The sequence below is a fragment of the Dromiciops gliroides genome, chromosome 1, assembly GCF_019393635.1.
Source record: "Dromiciops gliroides isolate mDroGli1 chromosome 1, mDroGli1.pri, whole genome shotgun sequence".
In the NCBI taxonomy this organism is placed as follows: domain Eukaryota; kingdom Metazoa; phylum Chordata; class Mammalia; order Microbiotheria; family Microbiotheriidae; genus Dromiciops; species Dromiciops gliroides.
Genome location: NC_057861.1, coordinates 376043574 through 376070067, shown reverse-complemented (window position 1 = coordinate 376070067; position 26494 = coordinate 376043574).

Below are 26494 nucleotides of genomic sequence, written 5' to 3'. Positions count from 1 at the left end.
CGAGACTGTCTCCTCCATTAGAATGAGAACTCCTTGAAAACCGGGAATATTTTGCTATATTTTGTGTCTTCATTGCTTAGCATGGTGTTTGCTATATAGTAAGTCCCACTGAGCCTCATGAGTAATAATGGTTGTAACTATTCATAAAAATATATGTGATATATTTATTTATTTATGAGAAATATTTAAAAATAATAAATATTTGTGGGTATTTTCTGTGATATCACACCAGAAATTGTTCACTTGCCAGTCGATTTTGAACATTCTTTGATGACAAAAAATGACTTCTTTTACTAAATGAAAAGGAGTTTTGCTTTTCCAGTCCTAATGTTTTCTCTGTGCCAAATATGCTCTACAGATTTTTAGGTTGAAACTAGGTTTCTTGATAGAAGAAGGGGGAAAGAGAGGGAAAGGAGAGGTAAGGTGGCTCATTAATTTAGAAAAAAGAACTGTATTTCAACATATTTGGTTTGATATAATCATATGTGTTTTTGTTAGTTTTTGTGAATTTATGAACATTATTCGAAGGAGTACATAGTCTTTACTAGACAGTCAAAGGTCAACATAACATACACACCCATATACACATATGCTAACACTTGGTTGTAAATTTAAGAGTGATTGATAAGAAATATATTTTATATTAGACTGTGATCAAAATAATATAAAGACCTCCTTTATAAATGATGTTATTTTATGCTATTCTCTCATAGTATCTTTTTCTATCTCCATCACCATTTCCATTAGATTTAAAGTTCCCTAAGAAGAGGGTTTGTTTCATGTGTACCTTCTATTCCTTTTCACTAGTTTATTACCAGAAATATAGTAAGTGATCATTATGTTTGTTTAATTGGGTTTCCTAACATCAACTTTGGCTGCATCCCATAAATTTTGATATGTTGTCTCATCATTGTCATTTTGCTTAATGAAATTATTGTTTCTATGATTTGTTCTTTGACCTATTCATTTTTTAGGATCAGAGTATTTAATTTCCAATTAATTTTAATATGTCTTTCAATTGTCCAATATCGAAAGTATTTTTATTGCATTGTGATCTGAAAAGGATATTTTTACTATTTCTGCTTTTCTCTATCTGGTGGTGAGGTTGTTATGCCCAATGTATGGTCAATTTTGGGGAAGGTCCCATGTACTGCTGAGAAAAAGGTATATTCCTTTCTGTTTCCATTCAATTTTCTCTAGAGATCTATCATATCTATTTTTTCTAGAATTTTGTTCATTTCCTTAACTTCTTTCTTGTTTATTTTTTCATTAGATTGATGCAGTTCTGAGAGCAGAAGTTTATCTATTTCCTCCTATACGTCATTCAACTTCCTCAAATTCTAGATGTTACACAATTTTTTGCATATATGTTAAGTACTAATATGACTTCATTGGCTATGGCATCTTACAGAAGAATACAGTTTCCTTCTTTATTTCTTTTAACTAGATCAATTTTTGCTTTTGCTTTGTCTGAAATCATGATTGTTACTCTTGTTTTCTTTGCTTCAGCTAAAGCATAATAAATTTTGTTCAAGCCCCTTATATTTACCCTGTGTGTATCTCTCTGCTTCAAATGTGTTTTTTGTAAATGACATATTGTAGGATTTTGTTTTATAATCCATTTTTTATCTGCTTCCATTTAATAGGTGAGTTCATTGCATTCACATTTATAGTTATGATAAATGTTTATTTCCCTGCATGCTATTTTCACCTTTTTATCTCCTCTACTCTTATTCCCCACCCTTTCATTCTTTACAAGTGTCTTACTTCTGATCACTGCCTTCCCCAATATATCCTCCCTAGTATTAGTCCCCACTCCCCCTTCTATTACCCCTGTCCCTTTTTTACTTCCTTATAGGGTAACAGACATTTCTATATCCAATGGAGTGCGTATGTCCTTCCTTCAACTTTGATGACAGTAAGGTTTAATCTTAATCTTTGCCTGCCATTCCACACACCACCATCTCCCACATCAGTCTTCCCTTCCATTATAATATTTAATGCTTCTTTTTTTCTTAGTGAGGCAATTGGGGTTAAGCGACTTGCCCAGGGTCACACAGCTAGTAAGTGTCAAGTGTCTGAGCCCCTAATGCTTCTTTTTGTGGGACAATTTACTTCATTCAATTTCCCCCTCCTTCTTCCATGCAATTTTTTTCTTACTCCTCTATTTTGTTTTTTGGGGATTTCATGCCATCATTGTCATCTTATAACCATGCCCTCAGTCCTACATAAGCTCCTTCTAATTAATCTTATAACAAAGTTGTTAAGACTTAGAAATATTATCATCCCATCAATGTCAACTTATAAACACATCATCTGTCTAAATACATTTCTTCTAAATGCTGTTAAAATAAATTTGTTAAGACTTACAGATATCTGGTCATATAGAAATAAAAACAGTTTAATCTTATTGAATTTCTTACAATTTTTCTTTCTTCTTTGTTTTGTACCTTTTTATGTTTCCTTTGAGTCTTGTATTTGGAGAACAATTTTTTAATTTAAATCTGGCCTTTTAATCAGAAATACCTGAAAGTCCTCTGTTTCATTAAATATCCATTTTTCTCCTGAGAAATTATATTCAATTTTGGTGGGTAGGTTATTCTTGGTTGTAAACCTAACTCTTGCTTTCTGGTATATCATATCCCAATCCCTGCTATTCTCTAATGTGGAAGCTGCCAAATCCTGTGTAATTCTGACTGTAGTTCAACAATATTTTAATTGTTTCTTTTTGGATGCTTGCAATACTTTCTCCTTGATCTGTGAGATTTGAAATTGGACTACAATGTTCCTGAGAGTCTTCAAATTGGAGTCTCTTTCAGGTCATGATTGATGGATTTTTAAAATTTCTATTTTGCCCTCTAGTTCTAATAAAACAGGGCACTAAGGGGCAGCTAGGTGGCACAGTGGATAAAGCATCAGCCTTGGATTCAGGAGTATCTGAGTTCAAATCCAACCTTAGACACTTGACACTTACTAGCTGTGTGACCCTGGGCAAGTCACTTAACCCCCATTGCCCTGCAAAAACAAACAAACCAACAAACAAACAAAAACAGGGCACTTATCTTTGATAATTTCTTGAAGGATATTGTTCAGGCTTTTATTTATTTATTTTTTATCATGGCTTTAAGGTAGTTCAATAATTCTTACATTGTTTCTCCTGGATATATTTTCTAGATCAGTTGTTACTAATTACTAATTAAATGCTTACTACCAAAACTGGTTCAATAGCCATTAATTTATAAGCAGCGGACAGCTAGGTGGCACAGTGGATAAAGCACTGGCCTTGGATTCAGAAGGACCTGAGTTCAAATCCAGCCTTAGACACTTGACACTTAACTTGTTGTGTGACCCTGGGCAAGTCACTTAACCCTCATTGCCCTGGGGGAAAAAAATAAAAAGAATTTATAAGCAGCAATATTTTAGAAACCCTAGCCTAGTCCCATAATATTTTAAACAACACACTTTTAAGATTGTGTTATATTGTATCTTGGTGTCTCATAGAGTCAATAGTTTCCATTTGTTTAATTCTAATTTTTAAAGAATCATTTTCTTTAATTACCTTTTATACTTCTTTTTCCCTTTGCTAATTCTGTTTTTAAGACATTATTTTCCTCAGCAAATTTTTGTATATATTTTTCCCATGCTACTGATTCTTTGTTCATGGTTCTCTTGCATTAATGTCATTTCTTTTCCCAATTTGTCTTCTAATTCTCCAATTTTCTTTTTTTTCCCCTTTTTTTCTGGGGAGGAGAGGGAGTGGGTCATTGGGAGTTAAGTGGCTTCCCCGGGGTTACACATCTAGTAAGTGCAGTTTCATGCAGACACTTCAGTGTCTGAGGCTGGATTTGAACTCGAGTACTCCTGAATTCAGGGCTGGTGCTTTATCCACTGTGCAACCTAGTTGCCCCTAATTTTCTTTTTAAAGTTCCATTATAAGCTCTTCCCAGAAATTCTTTTTGGGACTTAGAGAAATTAATATTTTTTTCTTTGAAGTTGCACCTGTAGCCAATTTGTTACTATTGTTCTCCTCTAAATTTATGCTTTGATCTTCCCTATCACAGTAGTAACTTTAAACAGTCAAACTTTTGGGGTTTTTGTTTATTTTTTGGCTCATTTTTGTCTTTTTTTTTTTGAGACAGTATATTTATGAGAGCTGGGCTCTATTCCTACACAGTCCCAAGTTTTTGTGATGAGGCTCTGGGTCTTAATGGTGGCTTTCACTGGGCTTCAGGGCTTAGCCACTTTCTTTCTCTGTAGAATAACCTTACCTTATGACTGGTATTGGTGAGTTATTCCTACCTTTTGGCCTCCCCTCTGTTTGGGATAGCTTTATGCAGAGGTGGTGGGATACTCCTGGGTTGCTAATGTTAACGGTCTTTCTGTTGGCTAATCCTGGTAGAGGGATCTTCTTTGGTAGAGGGATCTTGTTTGGAAGAGGGATCTTGTTGCTGGTCAGCCCCATGGGTGGTGCTCTGCTGTTGGGTTGCTCTATTAATAGAGCCTCTGTTAGCCTTACTCAGAGAAGTAATTGTGTTGCAATCTGCCCAAGTATAAGGGCCCTGCTGCTGGGTTCCTATGGTAACAGAGTTGCTCTGCTAGCAAGCCCTGGAGGCATAATTTTGTCACAGATTCCCTGAGGGTTAGAGCCCCTTGCTACTGGTTTGCTATTGAAAAAGTCTGTCTGATGTTAGGCCCAAGGGGCAGGAAATTGCTATTGCTCAGCCTTAGGTGGGGCTTCACTAATGGTCAGCAGTGGGTTCAAGGCCTCCCTAGAGGTCTGTGCTGGGGGTGGGGTGGCTAGTGAGGGTCCCTGCTATGCTGCCCAGGCTGTTCACTTGCCTGGGGGGCTTCTGGTTTGCAGGAGGGCTGGTCCTTCCATCACAGATTCTCATGGAAACGAGCATCCCAATACAAAGAGACAGGCTATTATGTTTCTCATTAAGCTTACTTGCAGACTGTTTACTTTTACTTCAAAGCTTATTTCCATGGCTATTTTAGTTTTTTGCTTATTAATGTGTTTGTGCTAATGTCCTTGTTAATGTGGGTAAAGAATGTCATCAGTGAAGACCATGAGTGGCTTAATTTCATTACTCAGCATCTCTAATTATGTTGAGCTTTTGTTCCTTCAGCTACATCATTTTCCCTCCTTTATTGATGACATAAACATGTAAAAATGTCTTTTCTGTTTATGTGTGTGCATATTTAGAGATAGTTATTAAACATTTACCATCACATGGTTGCTGTGTGTTGTTGCTGAGTTGTTTTCTGGTGTTGTTTTAAATCCCCACTTTACAAATGTTGATCATGAGCCTCTGTGTGTCAGATACAATATGTAGGCCAAGGTCTTCTCACTCCAAGTCCACTGTTTTTGTTGTTGTTCTGGTTGTTTTCACTACAGTGAAATGCCTCTAAAAAGGTACAATGTTTTATATGGTTAAAATGTAAATTTGACCTTTTTTTCCCCTTTCCTTTTTTGATCTTTCAATTATCCTTTTCCCCTTTGATGACATACTTTTACCACCTCTGAATTGCTGATCTTTTCTGAAGTGTCTGCATGAAACTGCCTTTCAGCAGGGACATTCTTATGGATACTCTGAGCCAAAAAAAAAAAATGTGTAGTTGACAAGTTATAATGATTTCCTGTTTTGACAGGCACAAGCTGTAGCATCACTTTCTTAGCACTAGGATATTTCCAATTGTAAGCTAGCATTACTCCTTAGTCACAATTTATTTATAGTACTGGGAGATGGAAGAAAGGAAAAGGGGGAACAAAAGGAAAATATGTACCATTTCCAGAGGTATAAAGGTATATACTCAGAGGTTTGTAGTACAGAGTGATATTAGAGGAGGAATGCTAGACTTCTTCTTTCCCTACAAAGAATTAATAAAGAATGCTTAGTGAGCATTGAGTGAGCCATTTTCCTGTGGGGATAGTTCTTCTGGGAGTCATGTTACGGAATGGGGAAAAAATGATTTGCTGGCACCATAACTATATTCCTGGGAATATTCATTTTTAAAGGTGATGTTTCCTGGAATGACACTGTGATTGAGTGAGTCAGGTATTAACCATAAGGCACTGGAGAGAAGGAAATATTTTAATATCCCTATGTTCCTGGTATATAGCATTAGTCACCTACTGTTCCCTATTCCCATCATTGTCTTAAAGCCATTTGCAAGAGTTAAGTTATAACCTTTATAGTTTTAATGAAGTTATTTTATTCCCTTGTTAAATTCAGGGATCTGAGTTTCAATTCAACAGCTTAATGAGAAGTTAAGAAATACTGAAAATTTATTATATAGATGTTACTCTTGTTCTATAATCTGATTTTTCACCTTTCTATCAAGTAGAATTTTCTTTGGAGATAATAATATATGATTACCTTGAGATATGGGAACAGAAAACCTTTGCTGAAATCAGGCAAAGTCGAATTAGGTTCTTTTTGTTTTTCCAAAGTAATTATTTCAATCCTTAAAAAGTATATACAGATACATATATTCACACACATACATATATATGTATAATATTTGCGTGTGTAATATGCTAAGTGGAAGCTTTTGTGTAGTCTTGTTCTTATTTTAAATTAGTGCTCTCTCTCACTTTAGAGAATAGATGAGATTCTGAAAAAAATAGATTCCATAAGAGTGAATAACTGTAAATGTAGAAATGTTTCTCTTGTATTTCATCATGAAATGGAAGATACATTTCATTGATGATTCTGTGTAGAGCATAGGTTATGGAGCCAGGCTTTTGATGTATTATTTGATGATAGTGGAAAAAATTATTTAACCTCTCTGATTCTTAGTTTTCTCATGTCTAAAAATGAGGTTAATATTACATTACTACCTTACTTTCAGGGTTGTTGAGAGAAAATAATTTTGAAAGCTATAAAACACTGCACATCTGTATTATGATAGTTCAATATTTTAGTGGAGTGCATTGGTGCGGTTATTTATAGCAATGTAAATTGCAACCCATCCATAACTTCTAATTCAATCACCCAACACAAAGGTATTCATTAAATAGCTACTCCATTCTAGGATTTTCTTTTAGTATCTTATATTACAATGGTGGAAAGAGTGAAGTAAGTGAGTCAGTCCAAAGGATGAACAGATACCTACTTACCTGTACAAGTGGATTGAGATACTACAGAATGATAGGCCACCTTGTGCCCCTTCTGCATTCAAATAAAACAAGATAGATATAAAATATTGGTGAATGGAAAAAACTCACATTTGTGGTGATGAGGAAAGGTTCATGTAGGAAAAAAAAAAAGATTCTATGAGATAGAACTTCAAAGGGAATACATATCATGCATGGTTGAGAACCAATGCAAAGGCATGGAGATGGCAGAATTCGATGTATAAGGGACATAATTTGGTTAAATTATGGAATATGGGAGGAGGAGTAATGTCTAATGTGTCTGGAAAGATAGGCTGCATTTCTTGTTAATGTCATTTCATTAATCCTCCATGGGACTCCACCCAATGTGCTTGAAGTATTCTTCTGGTATTTTTACTATTTTATCAAAGACTGGGAAGCTAGGTGGCACAGTGGATAAGGCATCAGACATGGATTCAGGAGGAACTGAGTTCAAATTGGGCCTCAGATTCTTGACACTTACTAGCTGTGTGACTCTGGCCAGGTCACTTAACCTTCATTGCCCCACAAACACAATGAAACAAAACAAAACAAAAAAACAATATTTTATGAAAGACATTGGAATACTCTGTCTGCCTAAATGGAATCTCTCTTGCTACATGACTAAACATCCTCTACTCCTGGTTATATGTGTCCACAACAGTTACTTGTAAAGAACTTCCTACATGTAAATCATTATCAACAACATATTGAAGTGTGTTTGCAGATAACTTTTGCCTTAATATTTATTTTGATAAAGAGTCAGGAGGCATGAAAAATGGCTCTGTAGGACTGAAAACAGTTTGCAAACAATGAGGATATCTGATAGTGATAGAGTAGGCATAGGAAACTGATACCTTGACTGATTATTGTATACATGTCAAGACAGCACACTGAGTGTTCCTGTGCAATAGTGGCATTCAAAAAGAACTAGAAATGTGTGAGAGACATACAACTTTGACATGTGTAATTCTACACATGTGAATGGTTTAGATGCATAATTCATTGTGTTTATATAAGGAAGTCAAGAATATATGGGAAAAGGAAGTATGTTTGGTATGGACTCCCAGAATAATTTTTCAGTCTACTAAATGTGCACAAAAAGGAAGAGGCCTTCTATTTGAACCCAAAGTATCATTTCTGAACCTTGGAATAGCTAGGAGAGCCCTTACTATGGATCAGATGAGGGGCAGCTAGGTGACACAGTGGATAAAGCACCATCCCTGGATTCAGTTCCTGAGTTCAAATCTGGCCTCAGACACTTGACAGTTACTAGCTGTGTGACCTCGGGCAAATCAACCCCCATTGCCCCAACAAAAAAAAAATGTATATGAAGCAGATGAATTGATTCTTAGTTAAGTAAAATAAAGCATGTATTAAATCCTGTCCTTGACCGAAGTCTGGCCTTCAAACTACAATAGGAATTAGTCTGGAAACATGATGATAATAGTGCCTTTTCCTTTTCTTCTCTACTTATTCAGTAACTAGTATAGCTGCTCAGTGTTGACCAAATAAAAGTCACTAAGAAAAATAATTACTTCCAAAACACTCTTCTAATCATTCATTGCCATGGGACACACTTGACAGGTTTTCTTTTTAAAAACATCTGTCAGAATACCTCATACCTTACTGGAAAACAAATATTGGTATAGGTATCAGTATAGGTATAGGTATGTATGTACATACATACATACTTACATTACTCATTAGCACAGATTTTCTATATAGAAGCATTTAAATCCCCTTAAATTGGATTAGATAGACTAGGGCAGTGAGAAATACAAAAGCCATAGAGGACTCAGTGTAGAAAGCCAGTGACACAGCCCCTATATCCCAGCACAAGAAGCTTGAAACAGGGACCCTGGTGCCTCCAGAGAAGAACTCAACTTTTAAAAAAATAAGCTGCAATGTGAGTAAGAAACAAAAAAGAGCTCTTACCATTGAGATCTTCTGTAACAACAAGGAAGAGGCAAACACAAACTCAATTGAGGTAAATACTTTCAAATTGCCTACATGTGAAGCCTCAAGAGGGAAGATGAATTGGTCGCAAAAACAAAAAGCCTTCTTGGAAGAGCTCAAAAAGTATTTTAAAAATAAATTGAGAGAAATGGGGAAAGAAATGAAAGCAACACAAGAAAATTATGAAAAAAGAATCAGCAGCTTGGAAAAGGAAGCACAAAGATTGGCTGAAGTAAACAATTACTTAAAAAATTAATTTGGCCAAGTGGAAAAAAAGTGCATAATCTCACTGAGGAAAACAATGCCTTAAAAAATAAAATTGGACAGTTGGAAGATAATGACTCAACAAGACACCAGGAATCAGTCAAGCAGAATCAAAAGAATGAAAAAATACAAGAAAATGTGAAATACTTCATTGGAACAACAACTGACCTGGAAAATAGATCCAGGAGAGACCATTTGAGAATCATTGGACTGCCTGAAAGCCATGATCAGAAAAAAGAGTCTAGACACCATATTCCAGCAAAGTATTAAGGAGAACTGCCCTGATATTATAGAATCAGAAGATAAAATTGTCATTGAAAGAATCAACCAATCACCTCCTGAAAGAGAACCCCAAAAGGAAAACTCCAAGGAATATTGTAGCCAAATTCCAGAATTATCAGGTGAGGGAGAAAATACTCCAAGCAGCCAGAAAGAAGCAATTTAGATATCATGGAGCCACAGTGAGGATTGCTCAGGACCTGGCAGCTTCAACATTAAAGGATCACAAGGCTTGGAATATGACATTCCAGGAAGCAAAGGAGCTTGTATTGCAGCCAAGAATCTATTACCCAGCAAAACTGAGCATTCTCTTTCAGGGCAAAAGATGGACATTCAATGATATTGCGGACTGTTAAGGTTTCCTGATGAAAAGACCAGATCTCAATAGAAAATTTGATCTTAACATACAAGACTCAAGAGAACTTTAAAAAGGTAAACAGGGGGAAACAAGTTACTCAATAATGTTGAACTGTTTACATCCCTACATGGGAAGATAATACTTATAACTCTTGAGAAATGTATATGTATTTGGGCAGACAGAAGGATTATACACAAAGGATATAAATATAAATTGTCTACAAGGGCTCTTTTTATCAGTTCTATGTGTGAGATTCAAAATTGGATATACAGAGAATTAAACTCCCCCTTTTAACTTTTCCTTTATATATATACACACATATATATATATACACACACATATATACATACACACACACACACACATATAAATATATATATATCTTCCAGACCACTAAGAAAAAGAATCCTCTGAGCTTTAATCTGTGAGGGATTAGTTTTTATTGCTTGGGAATTAATTAGACAACAAAAGGTGATACCAATTAGGGAAATAGAGAAGTAGAAATACAGATGAATGACCTTAGATCAAAACTTAGTTTATTTTCCTTTATAAGACTCACGAATCCCAAACTGCCTGCCAGGCCAAGAACCAGAACACACAAAGCCGAAAACCAACCATGTGTTTCTCAACTCTTCTCACCTACACACGCATGCAGACACGGCTAAGTTTAGCAGTCAGAGAACCCCAACTTCCGTTCCTGCCCTCACTTTTAAGTCCATGTACCAGAAGTTCCTCACGTTCTCCCCAAAAAAGGAGGTCCTTCAAAAGCCGCTTCAGTAGCATGCGCAATCTGTCAAATGATTCAGATAAAACTTCCGATATATATCTTTACCACAAATAATTTTTACCACATATGGGAGTGGATAGAATGATTCATCATTAGTCCCTTGGGATTGTTTTGGATCATTGTATTGCTGAGAGTAGTTAAGTCATTCACAATTGCTCATCAAACAATACTGCTGTCACTATGCACAATGTCCTTCTAGTTCTGCTCACTTCACTATACATCAGTTCATATGAGTCTTTCCAGGTTTTTCTGGGATAATCCTGTTTGTCATTTCCTATAGCACAATACCATCCCACTACAATCATATACCATAGCTTCTTCAATCATTCCTTAATTGATGTCCATTCCCTTGATTCCCAATTCTTAGCCACCACAAAGAGTTGCTATAACTATTTTTTGTACGAATTTCCCCCTTTTCTCTTTTTCACAATTACTATTGTTAACTGTTTCCCTCCATCCTATTCTCTTCCCCATATTCCATTATCTCTCTTCTTTCACCTTATCCCTCTTCAAAAGGGATTTGCTTCTGTCTATCCCATTCCCCAATCTGCCCTCCCATCTTTTGCCCCTCTCTTTTTATCCCCTTCCCCTCCTATTTTCCTTCAGGTTTAGGTAGATTACTCCACCCAGTTGAGTGTGTATATTATTCCCTCCTTGAGCCAATTCTGATGAGATTAAGGTCTTTGAGCCAATTCTGATGAGTGTTAGGCTCATTTACTGCCAAGATTAAATAGATTACTCCATCCAATTGTGAGTGTGTGTGTGTGTGTGTGTGTGTGTATGTATTAATCCCTCCTTGAGCCAACTCTGATGAGATTAAGGTCTTTGAAACTATTCTGATGAGTATAAAATTAATTTACTGCCCAACTCCTTCCCCATCTCTTCCCCCACTCCATAAACCCTTTCCTGTTTCTTTCATGTGGGATTTCACTCCATGTTAACTCTGCCCTTCCCCCTCCCTGAGTACATTTCTCTCACTCCTCACTTTTACCCTGAAGATGTCATCATGGGGCAGCTAGGTGACACAGTGGACAAAGCATCCACCCCAGAACCAGGGGAACCACAACCAACACCCAGCCTCAGACATAAGACAGTTATCCACTACACTACCCCAGGTATGTCCCCCAACTCCAATTTTTATGGTTCTCTAGAGTCTTGTATGTCAAAGTCAAATTTTCCATTCAGTTCAGGTCTTTTCATCATGAATACCTGAAAGTCCTCTTTTTCTTTGAAACCTTGTGGTTTTCAAAACTGGAAGAGTCTGAAGAAATTCAGTGATAACATCTTGGAAGAGATTTCTATAAGTAAGTTTGACCTGGGGAAGATGTCAGTGCAATTCCAATGAGTGAACTGTAGGATCCACCAAATGCTGAAATAACTCAGCAGTCAGAATGTTGTGTCTTAGAAGCAGTGGATAGCTGTGTCTATTAGTGATGTTGAATTTAGAAGTAAATTCGATGGGAGTCAATGCTATATAGGAACTTCTTTAAATTTGAACTCATTCTCCTCAGGGACCAAAGTCAAAAAAGAGAAAAATGTTTCACTGGTTTTGAGGGGGACAGGAGGACCTTTCTTTTCTTCTGTTCTGCTTATTTTATCAGTTAATAGCCAATTGTAAAATTACACATCTATGATATTGATGAGTGGGACAAAATGACCACCTATTCAAAACAAATACCTGGAGTCAGACAGTGAAAGTAGAAAAGGAAACAAAATTCATTTCTTTCTCAAGAAAAGGCACAAACCTGAATATGGCAAAGTGCACCTCACAAGCTCAGAAGTAAACCTTATATACAATCCTAACACAACACTCCCTTCCACCCTGTCTAACTCCTGTTGGCAGGTTGTCAAGATGTACAATCTACACATGACATCTAACCCAATCAGAAAACAGGGGAGGGAAAGTTATATAACAAAAAAACAAGATGCAAGTGTCCCTGACGTTGAACAACAAAAACAGGATGCAAATGTTCCTAGAGTTGAATAACAAAAACAAGATGCAGGTGAGTGTGAGAATCAGGGTGCCACCCCCCTGCTGAGAAAGATATTGTGAGAACCAGGGCAACGCGGCCCTAAAAAGAAAGCCTGTGACTAGCATCCAGGAAGTTACATAGTTTCATAGAACTGCTACATCTATTTATAGAAATGCCTGCAAGTCATGTCAATCAATGCTACCAGCCAATTAGCTTGGAGCTGTGTATTGGGACCATGCCAGGGCTGGCCTGCAGGGAGCTTCTTGCTGGCGAGAATGGGGGATCTTTATTTCTGTTGGAAGTTGCAGTAGGGGCAGCTGCAGGGCGAGGGGGAGCTAGGCTCATTCCTTCTGAACTGCTCATGTTCTCTTTACTAACTTCTAAATACTTTAATAAATGCTTAATGCCCAAAGAATAGTGCTATAAGAACCTAATTTAAAGTGACCACACCCTAGCATTTAGTCACACATTTAGATTTTAAACATCACATGTCCCTGAAGTTGAATAACAGAAACAGGATGCAGGTACCCCTAAAGTTACATGAAAAATACAAAACAAAACAGGACAACGATGTTCCTAAAGTTAAGTAATAAAAACAGGATAAACACTTAATACAAGGTGAGAAAAACACACTTCTCCCCATCCCTCACATTGAGGAGATATTACCTGCTACCGTATATTGAGAAGGCACACAGAATGCGAGTTCAACCCAAAAATACTTTTGACTTTCTTGATTACACCTTGATCACAGTGGATGAGACAAAACCCTGTTTGGAGATCCTGATTCCCATATCTGTTGCAGGTTGAAAAAATGAGCCTCAGAGGTTTTATATGGGTTTCATATGGGCTTAACCCCCAAGGCTGGGAATAATTATTGGAACCTTTGCATTTGTGGATACTCACTATACAGATTTTCTGTCTTGGACTTTCCTTATTGTATTCTTTAATTTGGGGGGTCTACTTGGGAAAAAACAACAGTTACTGATTAATTGAATTATTTATATATATTTTTTTAATTATAAAAGTATTTTATTATTTTCCAGTTACATGTAGAGATAGTTTTCAATATTTTTTTTTCTTTTTTTTTTAGGCAATGGGGGTTAAGTGACTTGCCCAGGGTCACACAGCTAGTAAGTGTCAAGTGTCAAGTGTCTGAGGCCGGATTTGAACTCAGGTACTCCTGAATCCAGGGCCGGTGCTTTAACCACTGCGCCATCTAGCTGCCCCAACATTTGTTTTTATAAGATTTCTAGTTTCAAATTTTTCTCCCTCCCTTCCCTTCCTTCCCTCCCTCTCCCCCTCCCCAAGACAGCAAGTAATCTGGTATAGTTTATATATGTATTATAACATTAAACATATTTCTGCATTAGTCTTATTATAAGAGAAGAATCAGAGCAAAAAGGAAAATCCTCAAAAAAATAAAAACAGCACCAAAAACAAAAGAAATAGTATGGTTCAATCTGCATCCATATTCCACAGTCCTTTTTTTTTGTTGTTTTCTGGATTTGGAGAGGATTTTCCATCATGAGTCCTTTGGAACTAACTTGGACCATTTTATTGCCGAGAATGTCTATCACAGTTGATCAACACACCATGTATCATTACTGTGTACAATGTTCTCCTGGTTCTGCTCATCTCACTCATCATCGGTTCATACAAGTCCTTCCAAGTTCCTCTGAAATCTGCCTGCTCATCATTTCTTGCAGAATGATAGATGAATTCTATATAGTTTTGATTTTTATTCAGTAGATTTCCTTTGAATATGGTATTTATGTAGTAATCAGTATTTAAAATTTCCTAAAATGATAGTTTTTTTATTTATTAATTTTTTAAATGTATCTTTAATTTCTGCTATATTTATGGATATGTGTTCTATCTCCTATCTAAAGTTAAATAAAACAAGAATCCTAACTTAAGGCAATGTATAACCAAATGGAAGTAGAGGGTTGTATTTAAGACATGCACATTAATGGTAGCAATGTAAGAAGGTATGTGGTGAGTGACACATGAGAATTTTAAAGTGGTATAAGTTTTAAGAAGAAACTACAACTGTTTGAATAGAATCAAGGAAGATTGCATGGAGGAGGTGTTAGCTGAAGTGGATCTTGAAGTATAGTTAGGATATAGACAGAGGTGGAAGGAAGGAAATTCCAGATAGATGAGATGATATCAACACAACTATAGTAGCAGGAGATTTAAATTAAAATATTGAGTAATTCTCTCTGGAAAGAAGTTATGTGTAAGGTTAAGGATAGATAAGTAGATAATGCTCCCCTAATAGTATACATTTAATGGTAGCCTAAGGAATCAGACTTCAAAGAAGGCAGTGGGGAACCACTGAAAGTCTCTGAGTTGTGAAATGAAATGAACTGAGCTGGAATTTATTCAGATTAATCTAACAGCAATATCAATGGTGAAATACATTGGAGGAAGATCCTAAAAGAGGAGGGAAGAATTAAGAGGTGATTTCAATAGTTCAGGCATTTTACTCTTCTAAATATCTTACTTAAAAGTCTTGTTTGTGACTAGATGATATTTTATCTTTTCTGTGAGTTAGGTGGTAAAATAGTTACCAAAGATAATATTCAAAGATAGTATTTAACTCTACATATGAAGATGATTTTTTAAATTATCGTTTTGATTATGGATGGCTTCATTGTTTTGGTAGGTTACAAATAGATTAACAATCTAGAAATCTCACAAACATAAGGTGCCTTTTTTTTTACATGAAAATTGTTTACTATGACAAAAATATCATACAATTTTTATGATCATGGTTTTTCCTTCTTGCCTTTTGTACAAGGTCAGAAAAGAAACCTTTGCAACCTTGAAGTGGACTCCAGGGATATCACCAACAGCATGACCTTTTCAACCAAATATAGCAGCCCAAACTTCATCATTTTCCTCAATAAAGTTCAAGCAGCTATCACTGGGAACAAAGGCAGTAATTTTTTTCTGCCCTACTCAATCAGCTGGACTCTCACACACTTTCTGATGGCAGAATTGGGCTGCTTGGCTTCAACACCAACTTTCTCCAAGACAATCACCTTTGCGTGAGATGCTCCTCCAAATGGGTTGGCCTTCAAGGCAGTGCCCAAGTAAGCTTTCTTGTATTGTTTGTCATGCCACTTTTGGTCTCTTCTGTGGCTGCAGAGCTTTCTAGCTATATGAAGACGACAGCACTTACCCATGCTGCCGCCGTCCAAGCCAAAGGAAAAGAGAGGAGGTACCTTTTGATAGAAAGAAGTTATGAACGATTTAAGATAACTGCTTCAAAGTATAAAACCAACATGAATGTGATTATTATGATATGCAAATGTAGTGAGTCTGAAAATACACAAATGTTGAAATTCCTGTCAGTAATACTTTTCAATAAAATTGTTAAATTTTCCTCAAAAGTGTCAAATAATTTGTATAATAACTTGGGAACACTTGTCCTACTGTCTTGAAGATTAAAATTTAATTACTTACTAATGAAAAAAGAATCAGAGAATGAATCTCTGCAATTTATTTTTGTAATGAAAATATTTAGCCAAATCAAAATATTTTATTTAAAAATATTTAAATTTAATGTCATAATTCAAATGATCTTTTTCAAAATTTTCCCTCTTCACAACCAAAAAATTTCAGCACAAATTAGCAAATGCATATGCTCTGGCTCCATCATTTGACAAAGATTTCAGTTTTCAAAATTGAATTCATTGCTTTTAATAAAATGTACAATCTGTACCACTTGTATGAGAACATTGGAGTATAGACTTTTTATAGTGTAAAAATGTATAATACTTTAATCTGACAAAAAAGCTTTGATTCTTGTCCTTACATAAGGACCCAAGCAACTGTACAAATATAACAGACAATGCCTCCTAAAAAAGGATAGATTGCTTGAACCTTATCCCCAAGAAATTCTTTGAAAATCAGGGCCTGTTTTTGTTTCATGCAATAAGATAGACTTATTCACCTTGTCCTTCAAGAACTAGTTTTGTTGTTGCTGTTGTTTGGTTGTTGTCTCCACCCAGTTTATGTTTTAAAAATTTAGCAACTTTAGGGGCAGCTAGATGGCACAGTGAATAGAGTACCAGCCCTGGAGTCAGGAGGACCTAGGTTCTAATCAGGGCTCAGACACTTGACACTTACTAGGTGTGTGACCTTGGGCAAGTCACTTAACCTCAATTGCCTTACCCCCCCCCAATGAAATTTAGCAACTTTTTTTATAATTTAAAATTATGATTTTGATATTAGAAGAAATGTCAGCTATCTAATCATTCTGTTACTATGAACAAATTATGAATTCTATCTAAAGCCTCACCAAGAAGTATAAGATCTACCCTCTATTTGAAGACCTCAAAAAAATTGGGAATTAAATACCACTTGCCCATTTTCTAAAACTTTCCCATTTATTTAAAAATTTCCACATTTGTAAAGAAAAAGGATTTTTTTCTCTCTCACCTCTTCATCATTTAAAACATAAAAAAACAAAATACTTATAATGTATACATACTCGGGACAGCTAGGTGGCGCAGTGGTTAAAGTACCAGCCCTGGATTCAGGAGTACCTGAGTTCAAATCCGGCCTCAGAAACATGAGACTTACTAGCTGTGTGACCCTGGGCAAGTCACTTAACCCTCATTGTGCCCCCCCCCGCCAATGTATAAATACTAAAGCAAAACAAATTCCCCAAAATGTATGTCATGCTACATTTTGAGTTCATCACATCTCTGTTAGAAGATGAGGTGAGATCCTCTTAAATAGTTGCTTGTCTTATGAGAGTCAAGAATAAAGCTCTTTTGAAAGGAAACTAGACAGAAAACACATCCTTCCATCTTTTGTTTTTTGGGCCCCCTTTTTGTTTGTATCTAGAGTTCACTAATAAATTTCTGAATATGTATAGATTGTGTCTAGATTCCTACAGACCTAGTTGAGAGGGCCCACATAAAAATGGTATTTGGTATAAGTAAGCCTTTACTTCACTGAAAATAAAATATAGAAGATGCCAAATATTCCAAAGAGCACATAAAAATTATGGAAAACACATATATCATAAATATAAAAAAAATTCCTCTCCAAGAAGTCTCATTTTCTCACAAGGTCCTTAGAGTCCTCAACATTACTCTTCAGTGGAAACTAATTTGAGATTCCTAGCAGGGCAATATCCTAGTTTTACAGTGAATCCTAAAGAACCAAAGCTTGTACATTTCATATATATATATATATATATATATATATATATATATATATATATTTTTTTTTACAGATCCTCCTACTTGATGGATTATTTGGGTTATCCTCTTTCTTCTCTAAAACCCCAAGTTATCAGGAAATCTCCTTTCATAAATTTGAAGTTAATAGAGATAAACTTTCATTTTTGCACTTCCCAAGGAACCAGCATAGAAGGCTAGAACATGGTTTCACATTGTCAAGGAAACTTTACCTCTAAATATGAAACAGGGGTTCAGGAACAGCATGGGGCTCAGTTTCCTTCTTGGGCCAAATAGATACTATTGTTTTCTTTTATTTTCCCAAGGAAAATCATATTTTGTATTAGTCATAACACCAAAAAAATAAGAAAGCAAGACAAATAAAGTAAGAAAATCATACTTAAGTTTACATTCAGAGTTCATCAATTTCTCTCTGGAGTTAAATGGTATTTTTTCATTAAGACTCCTTTTGAATTTTCTTTTATCATTGAATTGATCGGAGTAAACAATACTTTCAGTTGATCATCATTATAACTGCTATTTATGTGTACAAAGATCATCTAGTTTTTCTCACTTTGAGTCATTTAATATAGGTGTTGCCATATTTAATTTTGTTTTTCTGAAACCACTGTAACGATTGGAATAACGCCACCTGCTGGATACTTACTGTAGAAGAGTTCTGCCCATGAAGGGAAGGTCTTTGAGGGCAAGACCAGGAGTCAGGAAGTGACGCGGGCTAGTGGGAGGAGGAAGGAAGAGACTGGCGCTCAGTCTCGCTCTCTTTCCTGAGGACGCTGGCGGAGAAGGGAGCTAGAAATGTGCTCTCCCTTTAATAGATAGGAATCTAGGCCTTTCTCTCTCTTTACCAAATTCTTATTCTCCTTAATAAATGCTTAAAAGTCTAACTCTTGCTAAAGCTTATAATTTATTGGTGACCACTCATTAGATATTTTAGACAGACTAGCTAGAATTTTAGCCCTTAACAGATGGCTGACCACGAAGAGGAAAGCTGAACCTCACTTCTGATCTTCTGGTTGGGTAAGAAATTTCCCCTACCCTTTAAACTGCTAAGTACTGGCGTACTGGCGTACTGGCGTACTGGCTGTGTTTTCCCTTTAAATTTTTTCGAATGGATCTTTTAAACTCCCTAATTACCCTATTTTTGATTTTAGTCTGTTTAACCAGACAAATGGGAGATAAGATCATGTTAATGCTTTGTTTTTGTGGATTTTCTATTTTTCTTTTTATTTTTGTTAAAAGAGCCAGCAACTTATTCACACAAGGAAATATCTCTCCCTCTCCCAACCATGCTTTTTCAGAGAAACCTGAAGAGATTCCTGCAGCTTTTCCCAGTTCTAACACTAATTGTTGCTCTAATTTTGCATGCCTGGAGGCAATGACCCACCCTCTAGAAGCTTTTAATCCCCTAGCACCTGGAGGCAAAGTGGGGGAAGAGGAATCCAGGCCTGAGTTCAAAATCAAGTCTGATTCAAATTGCTCTGGTCCCTCCCCTCCTCTCCAGACCCCACCCTCTACTCCTCCCATGGCCAAGCCCATTGCTTCCCCTGCCTGGGAAGTCCAGAGATCTGATGCACATGCTCAACTTTCTCTAACTACATTTGCAGCTTCAGACTCAGCCCTTTCCCAGCCTGGCTGTGCTTCTGAGGCAACCTTAGAAAACCCTTTAAATTCCAGATATGCTCGATTTGTTCATAATTTTGCTAACCTGCTTTTGTCTTTAATTAGTAATCTTATAAAGCATTTGTATGGTGAAAAGCCCGACAGACAATATAGAGGGGTTAAAGAAGAAAAACTTAAGCTGAATAAGAATGACAATCAACATAGTTCAAGACTCTGCTTCTTTTGCCATGGAAGGGTATATATTTTACAGAAATGTAGAAGTAAGCAGCAAGGTATTGATATGAGTATTGGGGATTTTAGATATCGGAATCAAGAGTGTTCTGAATTTACTAAGATTATTAACAGTATCAGTTCAGAGGTTACATAGGATTTCTATGCTATTACATATACATTTTGAAATTAATGGTATGGGTTTATTTTCATAGAGATTTTCATGCTTTTGAGGTTGTGTTTTATACTTAGTTTTTAAAACAAGGAGAATATTTGTAAAAGTTTTTTATAGTCATGTGATCAAGTTTATATTTTATAATACTCTTATTAAGTTCATATTCATTTATATTTCCTTAGTTTGAATTTCATTGTCTTTTATTGTTCCATGTGTATTTTCTTCTATTCATTTATCTATCTAATTTTGAAACATTGCAAGATGGTTTTGTTTTTATTATACAATGTTAATTCTAGGAGTATTGTGCTCCCATATTCTGAGTTGTTTGTTTTTGTTATTTTTTCTCAACTGATTATTTGATCAAACTCTTTGAAGCATTTCCCTGGCAAATTGGTTGCCATGGCAAGTGTAAAGAAGTATTATTTTTGATAAGCATATTCAAAAAAAAAAAAGAGGGGAACATTTGTAAAAGTTTTCTTTTTTCAAAAAAAAAAAGTTTTCTTTGAGATTCTGTTGTGCTTTAACTTGTATTTAAATATGTTCTGATTTTTCAAAAAAGTAATTGTATGCTAAGTAAAAAAAAGGTATTATTTGAAATTGTTGCATAATTATATATTATATTCTGAGTCAAGATGTATTCACATTTTTTGCAATCATTTATTATCCTCAATTTTTAAATCCATATGAGACTTGGATTATGGGAACTTATCATTTAAGACATTAATTGCCTTTATTCTGAGTTATCAGATGCCAGTTGGCCAAGATGCCATCCAATCACAAGAGGAATACATGCAAAGAGCAGACATTGAACTGTTACATGAGGGGAGACATGCACGAAGTTAAGGTATGGCCGAGGGAACGGCTTTTGACAAATGTTGAGGTTGGATTCTCTTGGTTTAATATTTATTTTATTTTTCCCCACAATATTGTACAGATGGCTGGAAGTATTCATCCCACCCATCTCACTTCTACACCTGGCTTCTATGCTCCCTCCTATATGCCTGATGCCATGGACATCTCAATCCCATGCATCTGATTAAGTCTGACTCAGTTTCTTCCAATATGTTCGGTGGCACGGACATATATTCCATCCACCTATTTTAAGCCTGGCATACTGTATGGGCAGTACATATTGCTCAAGTGTGGGAATGCTCATATCCCATCATTTCTCTGTTCTTTTATGGTAACCCCCATAATTATCTCAGATGTCATGATAAATACAGTGTTGAATTTGGCCTTGACACCTGTTACCAATTATATTAGATTTTAAAATTTCTCATAATGGCATGAGGATAATTAGGCAGATGATGCAAAAAGTGATAAAACAAAGATAAAAATTATTTTTATTAATTAATATTGCAGCAATTGTCTTCTCAATTACCCTCCATGAGGGGGGACTATAGTAAGATTATAATTTTAAAGAATGTTTCAATTTTTGTTTTATTATATGTTTCATGTGTAACAACTAAGATTCTGAATTCCCTTAGACATGTTTTTGAGAACTTTCATTGTTTGATTTGATTATTGACAAAGCTATTTTAAAGTTGTGTTAAGCTCAATTTTGTAGGAAATTTCCTGGCTGATTACCAGCATCCATACCTCAACCCCTGAAAAGACTTCCATTCCACGACTACACCTAGAGGACATCTGAGAAAAGACTTTCAGAGACTTTAAATGAACAGTTTTGATTTGTTTTTGTTGTTTTTTTTTCTCTTTCTGTTATAATATACACCATCTGTAACATGTATTCTCTGCAGAGGCCCTCCCTTTGCAAGACCAATGTCAAAGCGTCGGTTCATGAGGACAAAAAAAAAAAAATCGCCCCTCTGGACAAAACTTTCCTCTCTTCCTTTTCTATATTGTTGTTCACATATTATTAGTTAGCAATAGTTATTATATTCTTTTTACTGTTCCGTCAAGGAAACATTTTGTTTCTTGAGGAACAACAGGGGGGACTGTAACGATTGGAATAACGCCACCTGCTGGATACTTACTGTAGAAGAGTTCTGCCCATGAAGGGAAGGTCTTTGAGGGCAAGACCAGGAGTCAGGAAGTGACGCGGGCTAGTGGGAGGAGGAAGGAAGAGACTGGCGCTCAGTCTCGCTCTCTTTCCTGAGGACGCTGGCGGAGAAGGGAGCTAGAAATGTGCTCTCCCTTTAATAGATAGGAATCTAGGCCTTTCTCTCTCTTTACCAAATTCTTATTCTCCTTAATAAATGCTTAAAAGTCTAACTCTTGCTAAAGCTTATAATTTATTGGCGACCACTCATTAGATATTTTAGACAGACTAGCTAGAATTTTAGCCCTTAACACCACCAAACTTATCATTTCTCAAAGAAATATAATACTACATCATAATAATATGCCACAACTTATTCAGCCATTCCCTAATTGATAAACATCGCTTCAATTTCATATTCAAATCTTTGATAGCACCAAAGTAGTTGTTATAAGTATTTTGGAATATAGGTTCTTTTCTTTTTCCTTTGATGTTTTTGGGGTATAAACCAAGTAAGGGTATTTCTGGGTCAGAGAGTATGCAGTTTTACAGCTCTTTGGGCATAAAGCCTAATTATTCTGCAGAATGTTTGGACCAGTTTACAACTCCACTAAGATTTTATTGGTGTACCTATTTTCCCTCATCCCCTCCAGAATTTGTCTTTCCTGATAGGTGGGAGGTGCTATCTCAAGGTTGTTTTAATTTGCATTTCTTTAATCAATAGTGATATAGAGCATTTATCATATGGTTATAGAAAGTTTTTGTTTCTTCTTAAAACTGTCTATTCTTATCTTTTAACCACTTATGAATTGGGGAATTTTTTTTTTAAATTTTATTTTTATTTTATTAAATTTGACTCAATTCCCTATATAGTTGAGAAATGGGACCTTTATCACAGAAATTTACCAGTAAAATTTTGTATTACTTCATTGTTTATGATATCTTTTGACAAAATATAATGTCCCAGCTTTTTTAAAAAAATTAGGTCTAATTTTACTTTTGTCTCTGATCATGAGTGTTATCCCTACATTTTTTCACCCTTTAGTTGAAAAGCCATAGATTATACTCCAAGAACACTGACTTTAATCCCTTTATGACTTACCTCATTTATAGTAACTAAGTGTTGTGTTGAGTAAAAACTTGATTTCTCTGAGAAATGAGAGATGATAAAAGAAAAGTATTGTCAGTCAATTCCATAATCTTACCTCAAAGACTTATCTGTTTTTTACCACCTAGCAGAGCTATTGTTCTTCAGAATAGCCTTTTTGAATCCTGAGGCATCTACATGACCAAAATAACCCTGCCAAGCCACACCTAAATAATCAAGACAAAACAACATAAACCAAAACAAACAAACAAACAAACAAAACATCTAGAGGAGAAATTTGAACTTAAAAAAATTCCATCGGAGCACAATTCATAGAGCCTTTTTTCCTGGTTCATTATATGTGCACTATTAGATTAGTTATAGTTCTGGGACAGCTAGGTGGCACAGTGGATAGAGCACCGGCCCTGGAGTCAGTAGTACCTGAGTTCAAATTTGGCCTCAGACACTTGACACCTACTAGCTGTGTGACCCTGGGCACTTAACCCCAATTGCCTCACTAAAAAAAAAAAAAAAAAAAAAAAAGATTAGTTATACTTCTGCATAACATAATAGGATTTCTGATGCATTTTGGTTCTCTTGGCAGATAAGAAATTATTGTTCCCAAGACATAATTCAATTTTAAAACAACATAGCATTTTGTGGATTTGTTATATCAGAAGACACATAGGAGAGAAGCAAGAAATTTATTACAGTTACCTATCTCCAGTCAGTAAATGTAAAGTATTTCCGTCATATATTTTGGAAGTCCTAACTTGGTCTCCTTCATGGCACATATATCTCATGGATGATGGAACTCACATTTCTATAGCAATAATCCCCCATCTTAAGCTACAAACCAAATATCTGAACTATAATATGACATATTAGATTTACAAGGTCTTTGTGCATTTTTTATTTTTTCCAATCATCAAATGTTAGAATACTAAATATCCCATACATTCTTTCCCTATGTCTGTCACCTCATTGGGGTGTCAGAATGGTCCATGAATTCAGGTCATTTAATTATATGTACATGCAAAGGATACTCTTGACAAATGACAATAATAACCTTTCTGTAATTTAGTAAATTCAATAGATTCAATTGAATCACACAGAAGCTAATTTATAATCCTGGGGTTGCAAAACTAGCAAATAACTGAAGTTGGATTTCAACACAATTCTTTGACTCTAAGCACAGCACCAGTATAAGATGTATATTTTGTAACACAAGCACATAAATATCACATACAGCATAAGAATCACCATCAGTCTGACCAGTTGAAAAAGTATGACAAGGTGCTGGCTACTTGAAAGCAAGGAATGTTCTTTGCCTTTCTTTGTATCTATAACACTGAAAAATGTTTTGCATGTACTAGGTACTTAATAAATGCTTGCTGGCCTGACTTGACTCCAAGAAAAAGAAAAGAATATGTAATTCAGTGGTCAAAACAAATAGTGCTCTTATGTAGTTTATTTATTTGTTGGGTTATTGATTATTTCTTGAATTTTTATATAGGGGCTGGTGAATAAATTCCTTAGAAGGTCTACAAACCAGGAAGTTAGTAAAATAATATGTAATAGTAAAATAAAACTATATGATCTGAAATTATGAACTACATGGTATAAGAAAATAGAGTGTAGACAAATGTAGTAAGTCCCTTCTCTTTTCAGAAAGTTTATGAAATCATTATGTTAACTTTAAAGAAAACAAATTTAATTAATTATTTGTTCAGAAGACAAATTATAGGGACTTTAGAAGACAATGAAAGGAGAGGGAGTAGAACTATTGAGTTTAGACAGTCTCAGGCTTCTCTACCCAAGGTATGTATTGCAGTGGAAAATCCACTGGGCCCAGAGTCAGGAAGACCTGTTTTCATTTCAAATGTGACCTTTCAAATATGATCTTTGCTATTTTTCAGACGTGTCTGATTCTTTGTGATCCCATTTAGGGCTTTCTTGGCAAAGGTACTGGAGTGGTTTGCCATTTCCTTCTCTAGCTTATTTTACAGATTAGGAAACTGAGGCAAAAAGTGTTGTGACTTGCCTGGGGTTCATACAACTAGCAAGTGTCTGAGGTCAAATTTGAAGTGAGGCCCAGGACTCTATCTACTTTACCACCTGGCTGCTCAAAATATGACCTTAGATACTTCATAACTGAATGATCCTAGGCAAGTCACTTAACTTCTGTCTGCCTAAATTTCTTCAAATACAAAATGAACATGTACTTTGCTGGTTTATTCTGAGGAACACACAAAATAATATTTGTGAAAAGTGCTTAGTTGTATCTATCATACTGTAGGTTCTTTTAAAAAATCTTTATTTCCTTCCTTTCCCCAGGAGTTTAGCTAAGAGAACAGTGATATAAGAACAATTGCATTCATTATTAGGTCTTTTCTGCAAAGAGATCATAAAAAAGGGAAAAGGACTCACATGTAAATATATATATATATATATATATATATATATATTCTTAGCTGCTCTTTTCATGGTGGCAAGAAATTAGAAATTGAGCAGATGCCCATCAGTTCAGGAATGGCTGATCAAGTTGTGGTATATGAATGTAATGGGATATGATTCTGCTACAAGAAATGATGAGCAGGCAGATTTCAGAGAAACCTGGAAGGACTCACATGAACTTATGATGAGTGAGATGAGCAGAACCAGGAGAACATCGTGCACAGTATCAATAACACTGTGTGTTCAACAACTGTGATAAACTTGACTCTTCTCAGCAGTGCAATGGTCCAAGATGGTTCCAAAGGACTCATGATAGAAAATGCTCTCCAAATGCAGAAAAAAAGAACTATGGAATTTAGATGCAGAATGAACCATACTATTTCTATTTTTTGGTTGTTTTTCTTTTTTGTGGTTTTTACTTTTTCTCTGATTCTTCATTCATAGCATGACGAATGCAAAAATATGTTTAATGTGATTGTATGTATATAGCCTACATCAGATTGCTTGCTGTCTTGGGAAGGGGAGATGAAGGTTAGAGAGAGAGAAAAAACTGAAACTAGAAATCTTATAAAAAACAAATGTTGAAAAATATCTCTACATGTAATTGGAAAATAATAAAATGCTTTTGTGGGAAAAAAAAGAACAATTGTATTATTTCTTGATAGAGTCTAGTGAAGGTTCTTCTTGTTCTGTTTTTCACAGATTTAAGAATGTTTGAATGTAGTTAATGAATAAACCATTAGATAAGGAAAGACTGAGGATTAGAAAGAGTATGGGATGATTGAGGAGCCAAATAGGGGGCTGGAAAAAGTGGGAGGTCATGGGATTAAGAGTATATGCAGGAGGGGCAGCTAGGTGGTGCAGTGGATAGAGCACCAGCCCTGGAGTCAGGAGTACCTGAGTTCAAATCCAGCCTCAGATACTTAACACTTACTAGCTGTGTGACCCTGGGCAAGTCACTTAACCCCA